The 21,728-nt window shown below is 41.5% G+C and overlaps 1 protein-coding gene across 2 annotated transcripts in view; it reads left to right on the top strand.

Annotated features, from left to right (window-relative positions):
• Window positions 1-1,176: 1,176 nt before the first annotated feature.
• Window positions 1,177-21,728, top strand: part of SLC35G2 (solute carrier family 35 member G2) — a 35,106-nt gene continuing 14,554 nt past the window's right edge. Inside the window, exon 1 of one of the 2 annotated variants that reach the window (XM_004419338.2) lies at window positions 1,177-1,314. The gene's annotated coding sequence lies outside the window, so the exon portion shown is untranslated. Of the gene's footprint in view, window positions 1,710-21,728 lie in introns of both variants that reach the window. The other variant, XM_014789358.2, reaches the window with a different exon arrangement.

Below are 21,728 nucleotides of genomic sequence, written 5' to 3'. Positions count from 1 at the left end.
TGTCAATTGACTCTGGAAGACACCTCACCTTTTAAAAGCCCCCTCTTTCTTTTATGCAGTACTTATTTCCTCACGAATCTTCCCCACTACAATCTATTGGAATGTCCTGGAATGGTAGGAAAAAGATGGCACAGCACAGCCAGGGGATAGTAGAGGAGAATTTAAGGAAGGGACTGTTTAAAAGGTATAGGCAGGGTTAAAGGAAACCCCCCCGGGAGCCATTACCAGCCCCAGTCGTGAAGGGGCAAGGGCAGCCAGTGGTAACCAGAATCAAGAGAGGACTGTAGGAGAGGACCACAGGAATGGAGGAATGGCTTTCAGATAAAGAACATAGCCAGTGCTAACAGTGGCCCTCTAGGGGTGTAGGAGGAGGTCCTGAATAATATCCTGTCCTGTGATCTCCTGCAGGTGCCTCCCATTGGCCGAAACCGAGTGAAAGCAAGAGGACAGTTGATGTAGTCCATAAAAGTCAGTCCTGAGGCACAGAGCAGGGTGGAGAGGGGATCTGGAGGGATGGAGGAAACACCAGCAGTCACTTCCTCTCTTTTCCCACAGCTAGCACCTTGGTTCAAGCCTCACCCTTTCTTGCCCGGCCTCGGGTAATGGCCTTCCTGTCTGTCCTCTTGACCCCTCTAGTCCATTGCTTTGATGACCAGGTCTGTCTCCAAGAGACTACATCTATTCAGGCCGGGATTGGGGTACACTGTAGACCTGAGTCCAGCAGCCAGCTCTGCAGTGTCAACGCCCTTCCCTCAGAGACCTCATCGGTAAAATGCCGGGTGGGCTCGGGGAAGCCCAAAGACATTTCCGGACCACGATTTACCGATGCTAGACATATTTTTAAATACCAAGGAATCGACTTGCGAGTTTTAAATGCAAACAGACGGTGGGAATGGATGAGGCTGCCACCCTGCCCCCTTCTAGAAGACCACGTCACCCCGGCTGACAGGCGATTGCTTCCAACCGGCTATCTCCAAAGGCGCAGGCTAAAGGCGCCTGGGCGGGTAGTTTCCTGGCGCCTTAGACCCACCCACCGCGCGGGGAGGAGAAGGCCCTCAGTCCCGGCGCCAACCTTGGGCGCCCCCGCGGTCTCCCAGGCGGGCACGGCCGGCGGGGGAGGGGGCAGCGGAGGGCGCAGGCGCAGTGTCCGTGCCCGCGGCGCCCCTCTCCCCGGCCCGCCTGGCGGCCCCAGCTGTCCGCGCCGCGGTTTTCCTGGCGAAGCGCGCGGCGGCCTCAGCGGGCGCGCAGCGTAGACCCGGCGCGCGGCAGCGGCAGCCCCGGCACTGGGCGCGCCTTCCTCGCCGCGACTCGCAGGTAACCGGGCCCCGGGAGCGGTCGGCAGCGGCGGACTGGACCCTTGACCCTGCCTGCCGGACCGCCCCTCCCGGAAGGAGCGGGAGCGTACCCCGACCCCACACACTCGTTTTTCGCTGTGGCACCTAAGGGCAGAGCCCCTCTTTCGTGGTTGGGCGGAGCCCGGGGCGCAGCGCCCCGCCCTCTTCACAGACCTTCACAGGGAGCTCTGTTCGACGCCCCAAAGGCCGCGGGGCCCCCACTTCCCGGCACTGCTCTCCTGGAGGACCCGGACACGGGGTCGGGAGGAGCAGCATCTACGCCGCCTTCTCCTGCCGCTCTGGGCTCTTCCTCAGCCTCCAGGATAAAGGCCAGGCTATTGCTTTCCTCTCGCCCACGAGCCCACCCAAACAAGGGTGAGTCCCTGTGGCGTCATGCGATCAATTTCAAATACAAACTTTAAAAAGTGCTGGATGGTTTAGAAATATGGCCAAGAATTAGTATTTTCCTTTAATCTCTTGTCTCATGTCTGTGCCTCTTGAACGCCAGTCTGCATGGGTTGAGATTTTCATGGAGAATAAATGGTTTGTAGAAATCTTTCTCCAACGAAAGGCGAGGGCAAGGAGTAGTGGAGGGAGGGCCAGGCTGTGGCCGAGTGTGGCGGCTGGAGGCGCACGGCAGGTCCCCTCAGCCTCCCCAGCCCCGGGCAGGAACCCACGAACCCTCCCAGACCGGCTCTGGGCGCTGTAGGATTTCTGCGCCACGTGCGCTCGCTTGGCCTCTTTTGAGATGACGAGAGGATGGAAGGGTCGCGCGGGCCAGCAGGAAGGAGGCTCGGGTTAGGGTGAGTGTGGGCGCTGCGCGGACCTGCATCTCCATCCCGGCTTTTGCCGGGCTTGGCGAGGAGCGAGAGGAAAGCCAGCGTCCGAGCGACGGTTGAGGGCCCCGAATTACTGACGCACTGGGCGGAGAGTGCTGGGGGCGGCTGGGGAGGGGCGATCTCCGCTGGCAGATCCGCCCGAAAAGACTTGGATTGGGGTTGCCCGTGTCCTTGGTGCTGAAGTGCCTCAGGCGCGTTCTTCGGCTTACTTCCTGGGTCGCCGCCCGCCTTGCCTTTCTACTCTGCACCTTTGCTAGAAATAGCCCATCTCCAAGGCAGGTGGCCAGAGTGGAGCTGGCCCACACTGAAACCCTTTGCAGATGGGTTGATGCCAGTTTCCTGAAGATAACATGAGGGCAAATGTGGCTCGCCTTGGGGGTGGAGATAAAGCATATGCATGTCAGCTTTGATTACCTATGCAGGTACACACGATGAGCATAAACATGAACTCTCACTCATGCATATGTAGGATACATGTGTGTATATGTACACAAATGTAACGCACATGTAAATACACATCCGTTTTCAACAAACACCATCACACGCCACAAGTCACACGTTTTTCCAGAGCTTTTTTGTAATCCATCTTTATTTTATGACACCTGTAGTGTTTCTGAACTCTGCAGAACAATTAATTTTCATAATCATCTGTTCCAAAGTCACAGAGCCTGTGGATTAAAGTGTTTGATATTTTGCTGAGCAATTAGCTATTTATACATATTTTAATTCCAGAACAAAGATAGTCTAGAAAGATGTAAAATTGGTATTGATACAAAAAAAGATGTTCCTAAAGGAAGTTTAAAGAAAAAGAATTAATGAAAAATTTAATAGAGGGGCCAGCCCAGTGGTGTAGTGGGGTTCGGTGCACTCTGCGTCTGCAGCACGGTTGGCAGGTTTGGATCCTGGGTGTGGACCTACACCACTCATCAGCCATGCTGTGGCAGCGACCCACATACAGAAAAATAGAGGAAGATTGGCACAGACAAATGTTATCTCAGGGTCAATCTTCCTCGAGCAAAAAGAGGAAGATTGGCAACAGATGTTGGCTCAGGGCCAATCTTCCTCGCCCCCCCCCCAAAAAAAAAATTAATACAGAACACTCTCTACATAATAATCCTATGGAAAGTTATAATGTGAAGAAAATATGACTAAGATGTATCATAATTTTGGCAATTTCAAATATACTGGTGGTATAGGAACTCCTTAAAGGTTATATGTATTTTTTCAAAATGTTTGTATTTATGGTTTTTCTCTCATAAAATGTCTGCTCGTTGTAAGAAATTTAGGTAATAGAGAAATGCATAAAACCAGAGAAAACCATTGTAAACATATTTTCTTTTAGATGAACACACATGCATTTTAAATGGGCCACTATTCTGTTGCTTGCATTTTCACTATATAATTTATCATTAATGTCTTTCAAACCAATATGTATAAAACTAGGTCATCATTATTAAGCGTTGCATAATATTATACTATGCGGGTGAAACATAATTATTTAAACAATCTCATAATCATGAACATTTGTGTATTTCCAGTATTTTGCTATTATAGACAATTCTGCAAATAATAACATCTTTGAACAAATGTTTGTGCACTTGTTTGATTATATTCTTAGAACAAATTCCTAGAAGTGAAATTAATGGTCCAATGGGTAGGTACATTTTATTTTTTGATACATTCATTTGTTCATTTATTTGTTGAATTATTTCCTGTCTTCTCTCTTGTCTGTTTTATTCTTTACTATGTTCTCACCATCTACAACAGTGCCAGATATATAGGTATTCAAGAAATATTTTTTGGAAGAACACTGTTTCCAGATTGTGCTACAGAAAATGTGTGTACCAATATATACCACTATAAACACTGCCTTAGAATGTTAGTGCCCCCACACTGTTACCAAAATTATGTTATTAGATTTTCTTAGTCTTTTAAAAGTATTTTCCAATTGGATAGGCAAAAAATAACATCTTTTCTTTTATGAAATATTTATTTCTTGTTTTGTGAGTTTCCCGCCTTATTTTTCTATTGGAGTGCTTATATTTTTTCTTATTTATAAGAGTTCTTTGTATAGTACTAAGGACTCTGGTATATATGTTGCAATTTTTTCTTGATTTTTTTATTTTTAAACTTTATGATCTTTTATGCTGTATAGAAAATTTCAATTTTTATGTAGTCAAATATATCTTTTTTTCCTTTACAATTTCTGGCATTTACATCAGTCTTTCACTCCTCTATAATAAAAGATAATCTACCATGTTTTATGGTTTTATAAAAAAAATTACATTTTAAACTCTAGGTTTATACTCCCACTTTCCTTTTTAGTAAATTCATTTCATTACTAGATGAAAAATTCTACTGAAGATTGCTTTGTAAGAGGTAGTTATTTATTTTCAATGCACATATACATGGTCTTGTCCTCTATGAAGAGTAATGTTTGACTCAGTTTGAACCCTTTAATGTGATGTATTTAGTTTCTAAATACTTAAAATGCTATTTAGTCTGTAGTATTTTTTAACTGTTAGTATGCAGTCTTTTTTGAAAGGAGTTATTCTTTAGAGTATTTTTTGTAGATGAAAGAAAATATGACAAAGTCCACTTTTTAGCCAAATTAGGAATTCATGTCACTGAGGTTCCTAAGAATGTGCACGCATAAGGTTGGTCAAATGCCTTAAAAAAAAAAAAAAACCCAAAAACCCAAACCCTGTTTTTTGGCATCCATTATGGGTCAAAATAACTTTTTCCAAAAAACAAGAGAATGATTATTGGGGTGTTGATGAACTTTTCTGTATTATTTTCTTCCTGTGGTTTAAAAACATTTTAGAACAGCTAAATGCGAATAATTTTATTGTTTTCAGAGAATAAATTTTAAAATATAGCTGATTATAAAAAATGGAAACAACAACAGAGCAGAAAATAAAAGCCTCTAGTAAGCCATTCTCTACAGGTAACCTTGAATATTAGTTTGAAATAGATACTTCCAGATTATTAAATTCATTAATAAACATATATTTCATTCAGTGTAAGCTATTGCCAATTGTAAGATGATTTTAGTTTTAGAAATGTGAAAAAAGTGTGCATTTTAAATTTGATGTATCATAAATAGAATAATGTTATATCTATTTTTCTGGTTTTTTTTGCATAAGATATGGATATCTTCCCATCTGATACATATAAGGATTGAATTAATCAATATCCCATTTAAGTACATTTAGATTATTTACAACTTTTGGATAATAAACACAATGCTGTATTGAACATTCTTGTAATATATCTGTGGGTAATGGTGGTGTTTCAGTAGAATAAATTCCTAAATGAAATCGATGTGTTAGGGAGAATGCATACTTTGCATCTGGGTGCATATTGTCTGCCCTCCAAAATTCTTGAAACAATTTGTTCTGCAACCAATAGTGCATGTTCTAGATTCTTCACTCACTTATGCTAGAGGTAATCAGCGTTTTCCATTTTCCTCACCTAAGAGGCGAAACAGATATCTCACTCTTCTAATTCTTGTTCCTGTGACTTTTACAGAAATTGTGCATCTTTCCATATGTCATTTGGTTATTTGTATTTCTTCCTTTGTGATTACCTATTCATGTCCTTTGCCCAATTTTCTTGAGGTTTTCTTTTTTTTTTTTTGGTGAGGAAGATTGGCCCTGAGCTAACATCTGTTGCTAATCTTCCTCTTTTTGCTTTGAGGAAGATTGTCCCTGAGCTAACATCTGTGCCAATCTTCCTCTATTTTGTATGTGGGATGCCACCACAGCATGGCTTGATGAGCGGTGTGTAGTTCTGTGCCCAGGATTTGAACCCATGTACTCTGGGCCACCAAAGTGGAGGGTGTGAACTTAACCATTATGCGCTGGGCCAGGCCAATTTTCTTGAGTTTTTAAGAGCAAATTTTGGATGAAACATGTTGCCTCTTTGTTGTTGTTGTTTTTAGTTTGTCATTTAAAAATTTTTTATGGTTTCTTTTTTAGCACAGAAGGTTTAAATTTTCATGGAGTCAGATCTGTCAATCTTTCCTTTTGTGATGTCCAACCTTGGTGTTACACTTAGAATACCACTCCAGTCCCCATCCCAAGATTATAAAAATATCCTCTAGTGAGAGAAAGAGCACAGTTAAATTTACTAAGGACTAGAACTTGGAATCATACTGTATTTAGATAGTCACCAATTCTGTTTCTAAGCAGGATCTAATAGGCTTTGTCTATTTGTGTTGGTAGACCTGTTGATCAGCTCCAGTCAGGGGGAGGTAGTTGCAAGCAGAGGGGCCCAAACTGAAGAGGGGCAATGATCACAGTGTTTCTTTTAATTAATATGGTGACACTTCTGTTTTAGCTATTGGAAATGGGGGTTAGTGAATTCAGTCACATGAGAAAATAGTATTTGGGGAGATTGGCAGGAAGATTGACGGATTAATTAATCATACTTTTTTTTCATACTTTTATATAACTTAGAGTCTTTTAAAGACAGACTTATTGAGAATATGTATAGATGTAAATAGTCCAATAATCAAATATAAGCTTGATTAGAGCTTATAAAGTTAATTTTCACAATATTTTAATTCAAATGGATGGTTGAATTCCCCAATACCTTTTTGTGTGTGTGTGTGAGGAAGATCAGCCCTGAGCTAACATCCATGCCAGTCCTCCTCTTTTTGCTGAGGAAGACCAGCTCTGAGCAACATCTGTTGCCAATCCTCCTCCTTTTTTTCCCCAAAGTCCCAGTAGATAGTTGCATGTCATAGTTGCACATCCTTCTAGTTGCTGTATGTGGGACGCGGCCTCAGCACGGCCGGAGAAGCAGTGCGTCAGTGCGCGCCCAGGGTCCGAACCAGGGCCCCGGGGCCGCCAGTAGCGGAGCGTGTGCACTTAACCGCTAAGCCACGGGGCCAGCCCCTCCCCAATACCTTTTAACTTGCATTGCTATCCGCACTTTAGATCTCCTAGCTGATCTCAGCGGTTGTTGGCCTATCTAGCAATCTGACAGTTTATGGTTATCCGAATGAGACCCTCCTCAATTATTAGGTGCTTGAGGAGTCTTTGCCTCCTGGTAGCCTGAGTAGAAATATAATTTTCCACTTTGGGATTAGAATTTGTTGGTGAGGAAAAAGATGGTGGCATTAATCATACTCTAACCAGACCCTCTTTTTTTCTGAGCACTTTAAAACATTTCAGTGGTGATGAGGGTCTTGTTTCATTTTTCTTCCTGAGGCCACCTTGTACCATGGATGGTGTTCTTGAACAATCTGATAAGTCACATTTCCAGGATGTTATGGGCCACTGCTCTATCCTCCTCCTTATTTCGTGTTTCTCCTACACTATTTTGATTATAAAATCAGGCAAAGTACCCTTCTTATCACTACACATGTTTTTTTCTGCCATTCTGTCCTTAGCAATAGATTCTCCAAGTAACCAAAGTGTTACATCAACAGTCACTGTGTGCTGGCCACTGGCTTGGGGGTGGGAAGGGGAATGATAATCACTCCAGGGCCTGTCCTTTCTTGCTTTTCATCAATCTACCTTCTAGTGTGGACACAACAACTATCCTTCTACTTGGAGGGAAATGTGAGAGATGAGCTGAGATCACAGAGCTTTTTTTCTTCTGTGGGCCAAAATTTTATTTTGCCCTATAAATGTTAATATACATATATAATTTAAAAATTTTGGCTTATATAACGTAACACTTAAATAACACCACACGCATTAAATTGTTTATTCACTCTAGTCTCTCTTATCGTCATTGCTGTAGTAGAATTATATGTGTTCACTGGGCATATGTAATACTTTATTGCACTTAACAGTATTTCATAGTTATAATTGTATATGAACTCATTCCATATGCCTGTCATCTTTACTGCAGTTCACTTAATTATTTCCTGACTGTATCAAAATCACTTGCTTTGTATCCCTTTCCTTTTATTTAAGACCCTAAAGTATTAACAACTCTCCTTAACTCTGACTTTTACTTTAAGAACTTGATAAAGGAAAGTAGAACTATTAGGTCATCTAATTTCCCATCTGTTTTGCCTCTGGTCTCTGTAACTCCGGCTGAGCCACTGTTCTAAATGGGAGTGAGAATCGCAAAGGTGACTGAAGCTGCTGCGGGTGGTGGTGGACCAAAGTCAGGTACTCACGTTACTTCTTGGATTCTGTTAATTTAGAGTTAGGAGATAGAAGATAGAGTGAGGTTGCGGAACTGTGGCAACCAAAACTCTGCACCACAGCTAATTAGACCCAGAATTAGAGCTCTCCGGCTCAGAGGATGACTTTCTCTAAAGCAGGCCAGCTATGCCAGAGGACTCCTTCAATTCTCCCAGCATTTGTTGAGTCTGGCATTGCCCCAGGACCTGGGGATACCAAGAAGAAGAGAGGACATAATCTCTGTTCTTGGAGTAGTAACACTTTATCAGGGGTTAGTGTAACATACACAACTCACAGTGATGCCGTATGTCAAGGACTGTTGGAGAGCCCTGTAGAAAGTGTTCTTGAACCCAGAGGAGGAACACATCGTTCAGTGAGAGGCTTCTCCAAGTAGGTCACCAAGGAGGTTGTGGGGATGAGGGTGGGAGTTTGCCAGAGATTGCTTTGGTGGGTAGCAAGTAGTTGATGGCCTTGAATTGGGCTGGAAGGTGACAGCCTGGATTTGAACCCTGGCTGCCATAGTCAGCACCTTTATAAGCTTTGGCAAGTCACTGAACCTTGCTGAGCTTCACTTAACTTTGTTTTGAGAAAAGTGGGACTAAAATTAGTTCCTACCTTGTTGGAGCTGTTGTGGGATTAAGTAAAATAATACATGTAAAGCACTTGGTATAAACCTGGTGCGTAGTAGTCTAGTCTATTTTTTTAGCCTTTCTACGAAGCTGCATGTAAATCACTCTGGACAAATGATTTTTGATCCCGTTGTCAGAGCTCTCAAGGGCAAAAGGACTGTATAAACCCTTGTGTCTTCTGATTCTGTGAGATAATTCTAATCTGGATGTTTCTCTTTTAATGTAGGTTAAATCCCAACCTGCTGCTTTTTACCAATTTTCACGCTATCTCAAAACAAAATAGATCTAGTCTGGAATTGTCATTACTTTTGCCTTGTTCTCTAATAGTCTTATGTTAAAGCAAATACCTATTTAATTGTATAATTTCTTTCCTTGAACGTGCATAGCTCTTGTTGTGTCTGTTTTATGGCGCTTGTAACCGTACATCTTTTCTCCCAAATGAACATGTAAGTTCTTTAAGAGAAAGCTTATGTCTTCTTAATCTTATCTCTAAATATGTTTTAGTATAGGGCCTTCCACAGCATAGGCACTCAGTAAATATTGACTGAATGAAAGAATAAACATGAATGCATGAGGCTGCATAGCTGGTGTGATCTCAGGCTGCCCTCATAGGAGAATAGGAGAAATTGTACAAACTGGTGTATGTTCAGAGAAGAGTGGTTAAGGTGGTGAGAAGACTGAAATCCACGATTATACATGGAATAATTGAAAAAGAGGAGATTTTCAGTGTGGAGAAGAGAAAACTCATGTTGGGAGACCTGGGATGGGGAGGGTGGGAAATAGTACTTCCTGATATTGAAATGTTGTCATGTGGAAGAGGGAATTAATTAGTGACCCCAGAAGAAATACATAGGAACAGCCTCTGGAAATTATATGGAGAAAGATTTTGACTCAATGTTAAGAAATAATTTTCTTTTTTTTTTTTTTTTTTAAAAACCTCTTTTATTTATTTATTTTCTTGTGAGGAAGATCAGCCCTGAGCTAACATCCATGCTAATCCTCCTCTTTTTGCTGAGGAAGACCGGCTCTGAGCTAACATCTATTGCCAATCCTCCTCTTTTTTTTTCCCCCAAAGCCCCAGTAGATAGTTGTATGTCATAGTTGCACATCCTTCTAGTTGCTGTATGTGGGACGTGGCCTCAGCATGGCCGGAGAAGCAGTGCATCGGTGCGTGCCCGGGATCCGAACCTGGGCCTCCAGTAGCGGAGCGCGTGCACTTAACCTCTAAGCCACAGGGCCCGGCCCCAAGAAATAATTTTCTAACAATCAAAATGACTCCCAGCTGGCTGCCTTGAGAAGCAATGAGTTTCCTCTCATCGTAGGTGTTCAAACAGAAACTGTACTATTTGTTGGGGATGCATAGAAGATATAGTTACTTGCAAAGGTATTGGAGTAGATGACACCCAAAGTCTTTTTCAACTCTCATGGTCTTTAATTCTATGTATATTATTATAGTATTGTGTATGGGTATCCTATATTAAATATATATGCTAATGTATATATTGTATATGTATATATAAAAAGATATATATGTATGTATGATTTATATATTCTCATTATCACCGTTTTGCCTAAATTAATGAAGGGTGAAAATAACTTCAAAAATTTGATCTTGGTTATTTAAAAAATATTAGTAACACGTTTTTTGCTTGAGGACACCAGGTTATAAAATATTATTCTATGTGAACACTGTGTACTTAAACTGCAATAAAGTTTAATAATGTTAGCATCTCAAATGAAAATAAATATTATTTCAATTTCTAAATTATATCTAAAAAGAGAAAATGAGTAAGTGACTCAGAGTCAACTTGTTCTAATTCAGATGAATTGTGGTTTAAAATTCAGGACTTCATCACCACTGTGATGATCACCACCACCATCATCACTAACATTTATTTAGCATTTACCGTATACCTAGCTCTGTTTTAAGCACCTCATGTGTATTATGTACTTCTCCCAACAATTCTTTTTTTTTTTTAATTTTATTTATTTATTTATTTTTCCCCCCAAAGCCCCAGTAGATAGTTGTATGTCATAGCTGCACATCCTTCTAGTTGCTGTATGCGGGACGCGGCCTCAGCATGGCCGGACAAGCGGTGCGTTGGTGCGCGCCCGGGGTCCGAACCCAGGCCGCCAGCAGCGGAGCGGGCGCACTTAACTGCTAAGCCATGGGGCCGGCCCTCTCCCAACAATTCTATGAAGTAGATACTGTTATCCCCAGTATATTTTTTACATTTTATTTAGAAATAATTTCAAACTTGCAGGAAAGTTGCACATATAGTCCAATGAACTCCTGGATGAAGGATAATTCCCATATATCCTTCACCCCAAGATCTCAATTATAAACATTTTACAATGTTTGCTTTGTCATTCATTTGTTCTATTTCTTTCTCTTTTTTTCTGAACCAATTGAAAGTAAGTTACAGATGTGATGCATGCATAATACCCCTAAATACTTAGGCATTTTCCTTAAAGACAAGACACTCTCCTGCATAACCATGGTATAATCACCAAAATGAGGAACTTAACACTGATATAATTCTACCATTGAATCCACAGACCTCATTCAAAATTTGCCATTTGTCCCAATAATTTCCTCTTTGGAAAAATATTTTTTATTTCTGGTCTAGAATCAAATCCAGGACTATGAATTGCCTTTAGTTGTTATGTCTCTTTAATTTGTGACAGTTCCTTATTCTTTCCTTGTCTTTAGTAACCTTGACATTTTTTTTTTTTTGTGAGGAAGATCAGCCCTGAGCTAACATCCGTGCTAATCCTCCTCTTTTTGCTGAGGAAGACCCGCTCTGAGCTAACATCTATTGCCAGTCTGCCTCCTTTTTTTCCCCAAAGCCCCAGTAGATAGTTGTATGTTATAGTTGCACATCCTTCTAGTTGCTGTACGTGGGCCGCGGCCTCAGCATGGCCGGAGAAGTGGTGCGTCGGTGCGCGCCCGGGATCCGAACCCAGGCCGCCAGTAGCGGAACGTACGCACTTAACCGCTAAGCCACTGGGCCGGCCCAACCTTGACATTTTTGAAAGTTAATTTTGTAGAATGTCCCTCATTTTAGGTTTGTCTGATGTTTCTTCATGATTAGATGCCAGTTATGCATTTTTAGTAGGAAATGACAGAAGTGATATTGTGTTCTTCTCAGTGTATCTTATTAAGAGACACAATATTAATTTGTCTTTTTGCTGAGGATGTTAACATTGATGACTTGGTTAGATGATAACTTCTCCTTTGTAAAGTTATTATTTTTCCCTTTGCAATTAATAAACATTTTGTGGAGAGATACTTTGAGACTATGTAAACATCCTGTTCTTTAACAGACTTTCAGTCACTTATTTTATGATGATTCTTGCTTGAATAAATTATTACTATGGGGCCGGCCCGTGGCTTAGCGGTTAAGTGCATGCACTCCGCTACTGGTGGCCTGGGTTCGGATCCCGGGCGCACACCGATGCACCGCTTCTCCAGCCATGCTGAGGCCACGTCCCACATACAGCAACTAGAAGGATGTGCAACTATGACATACAACTATCTACTGGGGCTTTGGGGGAAAAAAAAAAGAGGAGGATTGGCAATAGATGTTAGCTCAGAGCCGGTCTTCCTCAGCAAAAAGAGGAGGATTAGCATGGATGTTAGCTCAGGGCTGATCTTCCTCACAAAAAAAAAAAAAAATTATTGCTATGATGATTGCCAAATGGCAGTTTTTCAAATTTCAACATTTGTTTTACATTTACTTGTTGGTATTCTTTTGTAAAGAAGAATTTTCTTTCTTTTTATTTATTTGTTTATTTACATCAGTATGGACTTGTGGATTTCTCTTTTATTCAATGGATTCTAAGCCATTACTATCATTATTGATCTTGATGCTGAAATTGTCACAGATTTGGCCATTGGAATCCTATTCAAATTGGCTCTTGTGTTCTTTTGACATCTCTGTATTATTCTTAAAGTCCTTTCTGGTGTAAGATGTTTCAGGCTTATCTTGTACTTTTCCTGCCCCAACCATTTTAGTCATTTCAAAAGATATTTCTCCAAGGATCCCTGGTTCCTTCTAGTAGAGACTGCAAGATCTGGGTGCTAGGTGTGGTCATTGCTACTGGGGTATTATTGCTTTTAGGCCATCTTAGCAGACAGAGCCAGGAAATTGACAAACACATATACACATAGGTCGATATCTGTTTCTATAGCTATTCATTTATTTGTATTAAAATCCATGAGTCAACTGTAATATCAACTCCGACACCACAGGGTTCGTTCTAGTCTTCACCCTTTTTCTGTTTGTAACTTCCTTCTCTGATGGTGATAAATCTGGCTCCCTTTACTGTCAGTATATTTAACTGTTTGCTCATTCTCCCTGTATATAATCAATATCCTGACTTTACAGGCCGCCTCCTTGGCCCCATCTCCTCCTCAGATGTAGTCCTGCTGGGCCCACCAGCCTCCTCACGGCCTTAAGTTACACAGCTAGAAAGTGGTGGAGCAGGAAAAAAATGCAAAGCTGCTAATTACTTGACAGAGAGCCCTTATTGGGTTTTCAAGCCCAAGGGCATCTATTTGTGAAACTGCTCCTGTGAAGATGCTCAAGGAAAAGGGGTGCTTGGGCTAATGAGATGAAGATTTAACCAAGCAGACTGGCAACCCTCAGGGCTGTGCCTTCCATGAGAATGGAGAATGGAGGATGGAAGCAGCCAAATGCTGCCTCTTGCCAAGAACCGCAATGAAGGGTTTCTTCAAAATTGGTGCAGTTTGGGGATCAGTCAGTCAGCACCTCCAGGGCCACAAATATCCACTGTTTTGTTACTATATCAAGAGTACATTCCATTAAGATAGAAACGTATTGCTGTACTGTATGTCTAAAGAGGGAAATACTGCTTTTATTAGCAACTTCTTAAGTTGAAATTCCAGGAGATGGGTGATAGTGTTTATTGTTTTAGTGCTGACTCCATTTCCTGGTCCAGAAGATCAGAAATCTGTTCATGTTTTAGAAAACAGCATGAGGTCCATCTGTTCAGGTCAGATTTTTCCACATTAACACGAAGATTTATGAAGTGGTAAATTATGTAAGAAAAACCAATGGTAATTATATTCTTTGCTGCTATTTGGAATCCACATTATTTTGTTGTTGTTGTCTTGAAAATATAGTAATATACGCACACATGCACAATGAATTAATTCTTTCAGACACTATGTGTGATAAAGTCATCCTCCTTAGTTGATGTAGTATTTCGTCTCTGTTTTGGTTTGGGCTCTAGACACCATCCATTCAAATTCTCTGTAATATGATCTGTTTATCCACAGTTTTCCTTCCAACAGAAGGCACAGAAATACAAGAGCTACATTTGGCTTCCTGGGTGACTATTCTGGTCTGGTTGGAATACAAAGTAATGATTTTTTTTTCCTCTGATGAAAATAGTTTGATTTCCACTCCCCCTGATTTTAAAGTAAATACATGCTTATGTAGAAAATTAAACAAAAATGTAAAAAGAAGAAGGTGCTGAATATTTGAAATTCCACTATCTATAGTATAGATATAAATTGTTTTATATAAGTAGAATCAAACAATGAATATCTTTTTATACCTTTCTTTTTACTTAGCATTGTCACATGAAGTTTTTTTTTTTGTCCATATACATACATGTAAATTATCTTTTTGGATGACTGCATAATATTGCATTGATGTTTTTATTTAAATGTTCCTCATTAAAGGACATTTTATTTTAATGTCCCCCATCAAAGGACAATTATGTTATTTTCAATTTTTCATTGTGTAAAGAAAGCTGTGATGAATATCCTTGCATGCCATCTTTATGTACTTTACTAGTGATCTCCTTAGGATATATTCCTGGAAATGGCATTGCTGGGCCAAAGAGTTTACACATTTTAAATTTTGATATATGTTGCTGGTAAAATTAACTCTTGATGTGATGGATTATACTATGCTTGTCCTTCTTTTTTTTATAATTTTATTTTATTTTTTTTTCCCCCAAAGCCCCAGTAGATAGTTGTATGTTATAGTTGCATATCCTTCTAGTTGCTGTATGTGGGACGTGGCCTCAGCATGGCCGGAGAAGTGGTATATCGGTGTGTGCCCGGGATCCGAACCCAGGCTGCCAGCAGCAGAGCGCGAGCGCTTAACCGCTAAGCCACCGGGCTGGCCCTATGCTTGTCTTTCTTATACAATGTTCCTGCCAATGACCAGACTTTATAAAGTCTCTTTTCAACTTTGCAGTAGCCTTATATATATGTGTGTACTGTATTCTCAGACAGACATTAAAGGAATGGAGTGATTTTAATAAATCTAGGTATGCCACTTAACCAACGAGATGTTGTCAAGTTTCATTCAAAATTTGACGTATGCTTTGGTCTGAAACAAGATGGCATCTGGTCACCATTTTTTTTTTTTTTGCTGAGGTAGATTTGCCCTGAGCTAACATCCATTGCCAATCCTCCCTTTATTTTGCTTGAGGAAGACTAGCCCTGAGCTAACATCTGTGCCAGTCTTCCTCTATTTTGTATGTGGGTTGCTGCCACAGCATGGCTTGGCCAGTGGTGTAGGTCTGCCCCCAGGATCCGAACCTGTGAACCCTGGGCCGCTGAAGCAGAGTGTGCAGAACTTGAACCACTCAGCCATGGGGTGGCCCCCTGGTCCCCATTTTTTAATTGCTTTATCTTATTTGAGTTTAATGAAATGTGGTATATGGGGAGATGTGACTAACTTGTAATTTCATTGAGTGATGTCTATAGTGTGAAGAATCACTTATGATTAAATGAAACCAAACTTGTAAAATTTTGAACTAATTCATTTGGCATTTCCATAAGCTTGGCCTCAAGAGAGATTTCAGGCTTGGCTTTCTCATGGATAAACAGCACCAAGAACAGGGCAAATGTGAGCAGGTGGTACATGTAGTGTTTGAGGGATTAGAGAGAGACTGTGGATCCTGGGTGTCCCTTTTTTGTTCAGGGACTGGTGCAAGTCCTGGGGGGTTGGCAGGCTTCTTTGAACTCTGCTGGGCTATTTGATCCTCTCTTGTGAGAGTTAGGTCAAGGATAAGCAACCAATAAGTACAACTTTAACAAGCATATCAGAACAGCTCTGTAATCTGTTTTACATTTAATTAGCATCTAACCTAATTGGTGATTTAACCACTTAGATACATGCAAAAAAGATCATGGAAATAGAAAAGGATCATTTTATTCCTGACTCTCCCCCTTCTAGTGATGACTCCCTGCCACTCTTAACAGAGTCACCCAGCACAGCTGAATTTAAAGATGCTGATTCACTGCAAACTGATGCTGCTTTTTTTTTTTTTAAAGACAGTAGGAAAGTGGTAGATGATAAATATATGTTCATTGAGAATGGCATATTTTATGCAAATTGGTAAATCCATTGCTTCAGAGATTAGAAAGGCTCTTTCCTGGAAGGAAAGTGTGGATTATAAATGGTGAAAGACTCTTGCATTCCAGCAAGTTCTTAGCTGCCAGCCGACACATTCATCACAGTGTGCCAGGATGGATTTTAAAACGGTACAACATAAATTGCTCAGCTCCAAATCAGGCATCACCACCTTCACACAAGCCAAATCAACTTTCTTGTTTGAAAACTGCCACAGAAGCCTTTTTTTTTCAAGCTCACTTAACCTTTTCCTTTCCCGTTATGCATGGTTCATTACATGGTTCAACTCAAGTCATTAACCACCATGGAGTATAGAGGAGCCAGGCTTCTCACTTGGGTTTTGCCTACACGGCAACTAACAGTCCTGTTGCTTCCGAGCTGACAGCAAGAGAGAATGTTAAGCCCAGCTTTAACGAGACTGATAACTCCCATCCCTACCTTCCCTTTTCCACCTTCTGCCATTATTTAGTTCTTTCCTTTTTCTGTCATTGCCCCTCCCAGAGCCAACTGTTGACTCCTGGCAACTCCTGCACAGCTGATAGCCCCTAGCTGTCCCTTCCCTAACTTTCTGCCCTGGAACTGTCAGCTGAGTCTCCAGCTCAGACTTGGGCTAGGCCTCCTGTTTGGTCCATCTCTCCCACTTCTCCTTTCCACCTCTCCCCCAACCCCACACCCATCCCATCAGATCTCTCTCTTTACCTCACCTCATCTCCAAGTTCCTTAGCTATAATTTTCTCCTCTCCTGTAACCCAGACTGACACAGCCCAGCAAAATCTTCCGGCCTCTCTCCCATTCTCCCATAGCCCAGCTTGGCCCAACTCTTCTTAGCCCCCTTAGACCACATTCTACCTTGCTCCTCCTACCCTGGCCCACTCCGGAGTCCAGTATCCATTGCCTTTCCTAGTTCAGCTAAGTAGCCTTCATCCCCAACGCAATCAGCTGTACACCCAGCTTCAGCCTAGCTCAACCCCATCAAAGCAGCCTTGACCACACCCTCTTGGGCAGCTTCGGCTTTTCAGCCCAGAATAAGGATTCTTTCCCACCTAAGTATCCCTCTTTTAAGCTGATGTTAGCTAACATGCCGAGGAGCTTATCATTCAGCCTCGTGTGCCTTGAAACTCTTCTAGCCTAAAATGAGTAGGCTGTCATCCAGTTCTGGTGCATCTGTTAGCACCGCAAGGAGTGATCCTCACAGAGAGTGTCACCACTGTCCAGTTATCAGCAAAGTACAGTGATGATGATGGATTTAGACTGATTCACCCACATTCCTCCCCTGATTCTTCTAAGCAAGAAGATGCATTTGCGAGATGGTTGGCAGGGTCGGGAGGTGCCTTCAATGGCTGTGGAAACAAAAGCTAGCTATTGCTACAGTAATATAGAACTTAACCCTATCTAAGGGCTGGACTCTCAGGGTCAGAGCACCAAAACCAGATTCCAGAATGCAGCAAGTTTGCCATTCTTCAGACTCAGAGTAAATTGTTTTTTCTCAAGAACAAGAAGCTCATGGATAGCATGAAGGATTTAATATCCAACTGATTTTTAAGCGAAATATCAGTTTCTTACTGGTCAATTATGTGGATATAAAGATCAGAATTCATCCCCAAGTACCTGCTTTAAATTGCCTATAAACTGGGGTTTTTCCCACATGATTTGTGGACATGACTGATGGTGGTAACTCTTAGGTATTTATCCCTATTTCTTCCTTGCTAGGTGGTTCAGGATCTGCTTCAAATGATAAGGAGGTATAACAAATGAGGTTCTAGGCTTTCCTATTTTTAGATTGAAAGTTCTTCAATGATATAGCTCAAATGAAACTTCTCTCAATCCAAGAACTTTGCAGAGATGCTGACCCCATTCCCGGGTGAATCCTGGATGAGGTGCTCTGATAATCCTGGTCCAGCATGGAGCCAGCATAGAGTCTACCGGCAGGCCAGACCAGGAGAGGGGTTCCTCAGGGATCTGGAACCGGTGTTCCCAGCACAGAGAGTCAGAATTGCAGCCTAGTGACAAAGATAACAGTGTAATGGCAATCTCAAAGGTGAAACCGGGGCAGAAAGGGGAGAAAAAATAGCAGAGCCTGTAATAGCTGATAGCAGGATGAGACAAAGTTCAAAGAGCAGTTGTAGAACGCAGTTCAGGACTGAGTCTTTATTTTTTTTCCATCAACATTTATTAAATGTGCTGTGTCTGCCAGGAACACAAATATGAATGAGAACTCCCTTGCCTTCATGGAACTCATAGGCCACAAAGGAGATTGTGACTTGGCATGCTCCCTTTGGACGGTGCCTGGCTCTGTTGAAGGAGTGGACATGGCAGATTAAAGGAGCCACCTTGTGTTGTGCAAAACCCAGAAAACTTGACATATGCTGACAAGTCCTGCCAGCAGGGATGTGGGAGGAGGTGGAGTCATACTATGACAGCTCCTGACTTCTCTGTGGCTCTGAGTCTTCTCAAAAAGAGCACTTTAAAAATCAGAGGTGTGAATGAATTTTAGTACTTGCTCTTTGGCCTGGAATTTGCTAGCTGGGCCTACATGAAGATTTGAGAAGTGGTTGGGAGAGTGGACAGAGTGTGCAAGGGAGTTATGAGAAAACAAATTTGCCTTGATAATTGCATTTCCAGAGAACTAAGTAATCACGTAAAATTTAAGAGGTTCCTAATAGAAGATGGCTTGAAGTAATTATTCATATTCTGTCCTAATTAGCAGTCCTAAATCCGTACTTGTCACAATTGACATGCATTTCTTCAGTATGAGCTTCCTACTCATCTTTAAGGAATCTTATGTTATTATTACCCCAGACTACCAACCAATCCTGGTTGATTCTTTCAAAAATCTATTCTAGCTTTGTTGAAAAATTATAGGCTATTTCCCCAAAACAGTAACTACATGAGGAACAAAATGTAGGCAAATTATCTACTATGAATTACTGTTATACACCATCATATCTCATCAAGAAAAGAGTCAGTAACAATTTAAGGCTATTAGAAGGGATCACCAGCATTACCTTCTGTCTTTGATTCATTAGACTGGCATTATGTGTAAATGAATACTCTTCTATAAATTTCAAACTATTAATGCTTTATTGGCTTCTGTATTAAAATAATATTGTTAAAAGCAGAGTAGGCAGGAGAGGTGCCTTGATTGATGGGATTTGTTTTTAAATATTACATGGTATGCCAGTGTATCTGTGTATCTGACAGGGTTTAGTTGCAGATAACAAAAATCACTCTAGCTCTTTCAATCAGAAAGAGATATAATACAAGAAATCAGAAGGTTTTTTTATTTTTTAAATCATTGAAAGGGCTGGAGGAGCAGATTTCAAGTTGGGCATCTAAGCATATTTCCTAGAATGCATGGTTTTATGCTTTAGAAAATTCCTAATCTAGCAATTAATAAACTATATATAAGCCTTCTTGCTATAGAAACAGAGCAGAGAGGAAAATAAGCATTTCTTCACAGTATTTGACTAACAGGAAGGAAGCAAAATCTCCACAGTATTTGACTAAGAGGAAGGAAGCAAACTAGTATTTATTGAATACCTGCTATATGCCAGGTATTGTTCTAGGTGCTTTTGATGTATATTTTCATTAAATCCTTATTAATAACTCTTCAAGTTGGTAACATCAGCCCATCTTACAGAAGAAAAAACTGAGGTTTAGGAAAGTCAAGTGATGTATGCACAGGTAGAAAATGATAGAGGCAGAATTCAGATTCAGATCAGCTGCCTCCAAATTGGTTAGACCTGTTGTCCAGCATTGGTTATTAATCCAAAGTCCTATTTGGTGCATCCAACCAAAGTTCTGATTCAATATTTATTTATTTTTTTTTTTTTTAATTTTAATTAATTTATTTTTTTCCCCCAAAGCCCCAGTAGATAGTTGTATGTCATAGTTGCACATCCTTCTAGTTGCTGTATGTGGGACATGGCCTCAGCATGGCCAGAGAAGTGGTGCGTCGGTGCGCGCCTGGGATCCGAACCTGGGCCGCCAGCAGTGGAGCGCGCGCACTTAACCGCTAAGCCACGGGGCCGGCCCCTGATTCAATATTTTTTTTTTTTTTTTTTTAAAGATTTTATTTATTCCCCCCAAAGCCCCAGCAGATAGCTGTATGCCACAGCTGCACATCCTTCTAGCTGCTGCACGTGGGACTCGGCCCCAGGATGGACGGAGAAGTGGTGCCTCGATGCACACCCGGGATCCGAACCTGGGCCGCCAGCAGCGGAGCGCGCGCACTTAACCGCTAAGCCACGGGGCCGGCCCCTGATTCAATATTTAATAACTACATCCAGCAGGCCAGTTCGCTCAGCCATTGAGAGATGTTTTATAATGCACTTTTGTCTAGATGATCCACGAGGATGTGGTTCTTAAAACAGACATTTCAAACAGTATCTCAGGAGGCAAGCAAGCCAGCAAGTTGTTTCTGTCTCAGGCTGAAATAATCTTGTCCATGTCACTTGACCCAGAACTTTGCAGTCTCATCCTACACTTTTTTAGATCTTAAGAAGATCAAAAACTCTTTTCTAGGCAAAATCTTGGATTTACATTCAAACAGTTCTTTTGTCCACACTTGTACTAAGTGTGTGGGTTTTCTGTCTAAGAATACAAATCTGATCTTTAGATGTTCACAGAATGATGGTGTATGAGTTTTCTGTTTGCTGTTGTAACAAATTACCACAAACTTGGTGGCTTAAAACAACATAAATTTACTATCTTGCAGTTCTATAAGTCAGAGATCCAACACGGGTATCACTGGGCTAAAACCAAGGTGTTGGCAGGGCGTGTTCCTTTCTGGAGGCTCTAGGGAAGGATCCATTTCCTTGCCTTTTCCAGTGTCTAGAGGCTGCCCACATTCCTTGGCTCATGACTCCCTTCTCTCTTCAGTGCCAGCAACAGCAGGCTGAGTCCTCACACTGCGTCACTCTGACTTTGCTTCTGTTGTCACATCTCCTCTGGCTTTTCTGTCTCTGTCTTCCACTTTGAAGGACTCTTGTGATTATATTGGGCCCAACCAGATAATCCAGGATAGTCTCCCTATTTTAAGGTCAGTTGATTAGTTGCCTTAGTTCCATCTGCAACCTTAATTCTCCTTTGTTGTATAAGGTAATGTATTCACAGGTTCTGGGAATTAGGATGTAGGCATCTTGGTGGGGAGTGGGGGGCATTATTCTGCCTACCATGGGTGATTACTTTGCTGTGTAGTATAGAAGAAAGGGCTTGGGAAGGCAGATCTGGATCTGAATCTTGTCTCTACCATTAACTGGTTATGTCACCCACTAACTGGCAAGTTACCCAACCTCCCAGAACCTATTTCCTCACACGTAAAATGGAGATTATAATACCTACTTCATAGAGTTGTTTTGACCTTTACATGAGAAAATAA

This window comes from Ceratotherium simum, chromosome 5 (genome assembly GCF_057802395.1).
Source record: "Ceratotherium simum simum isolate JZ-2026a chromosome 5, ASM5780239v1, whole genome shotgun sequence".
Taxonomy (NCBI): Eukaryota; Metazoa; Chordata; class Mammalia; order Perissodactyla; family Rhinocerotidae; genus Ceratotherium; species Ceratotherium simum.
This window is presented reverse-complemented; position numbering and strand designations above follow the sequence as displayed.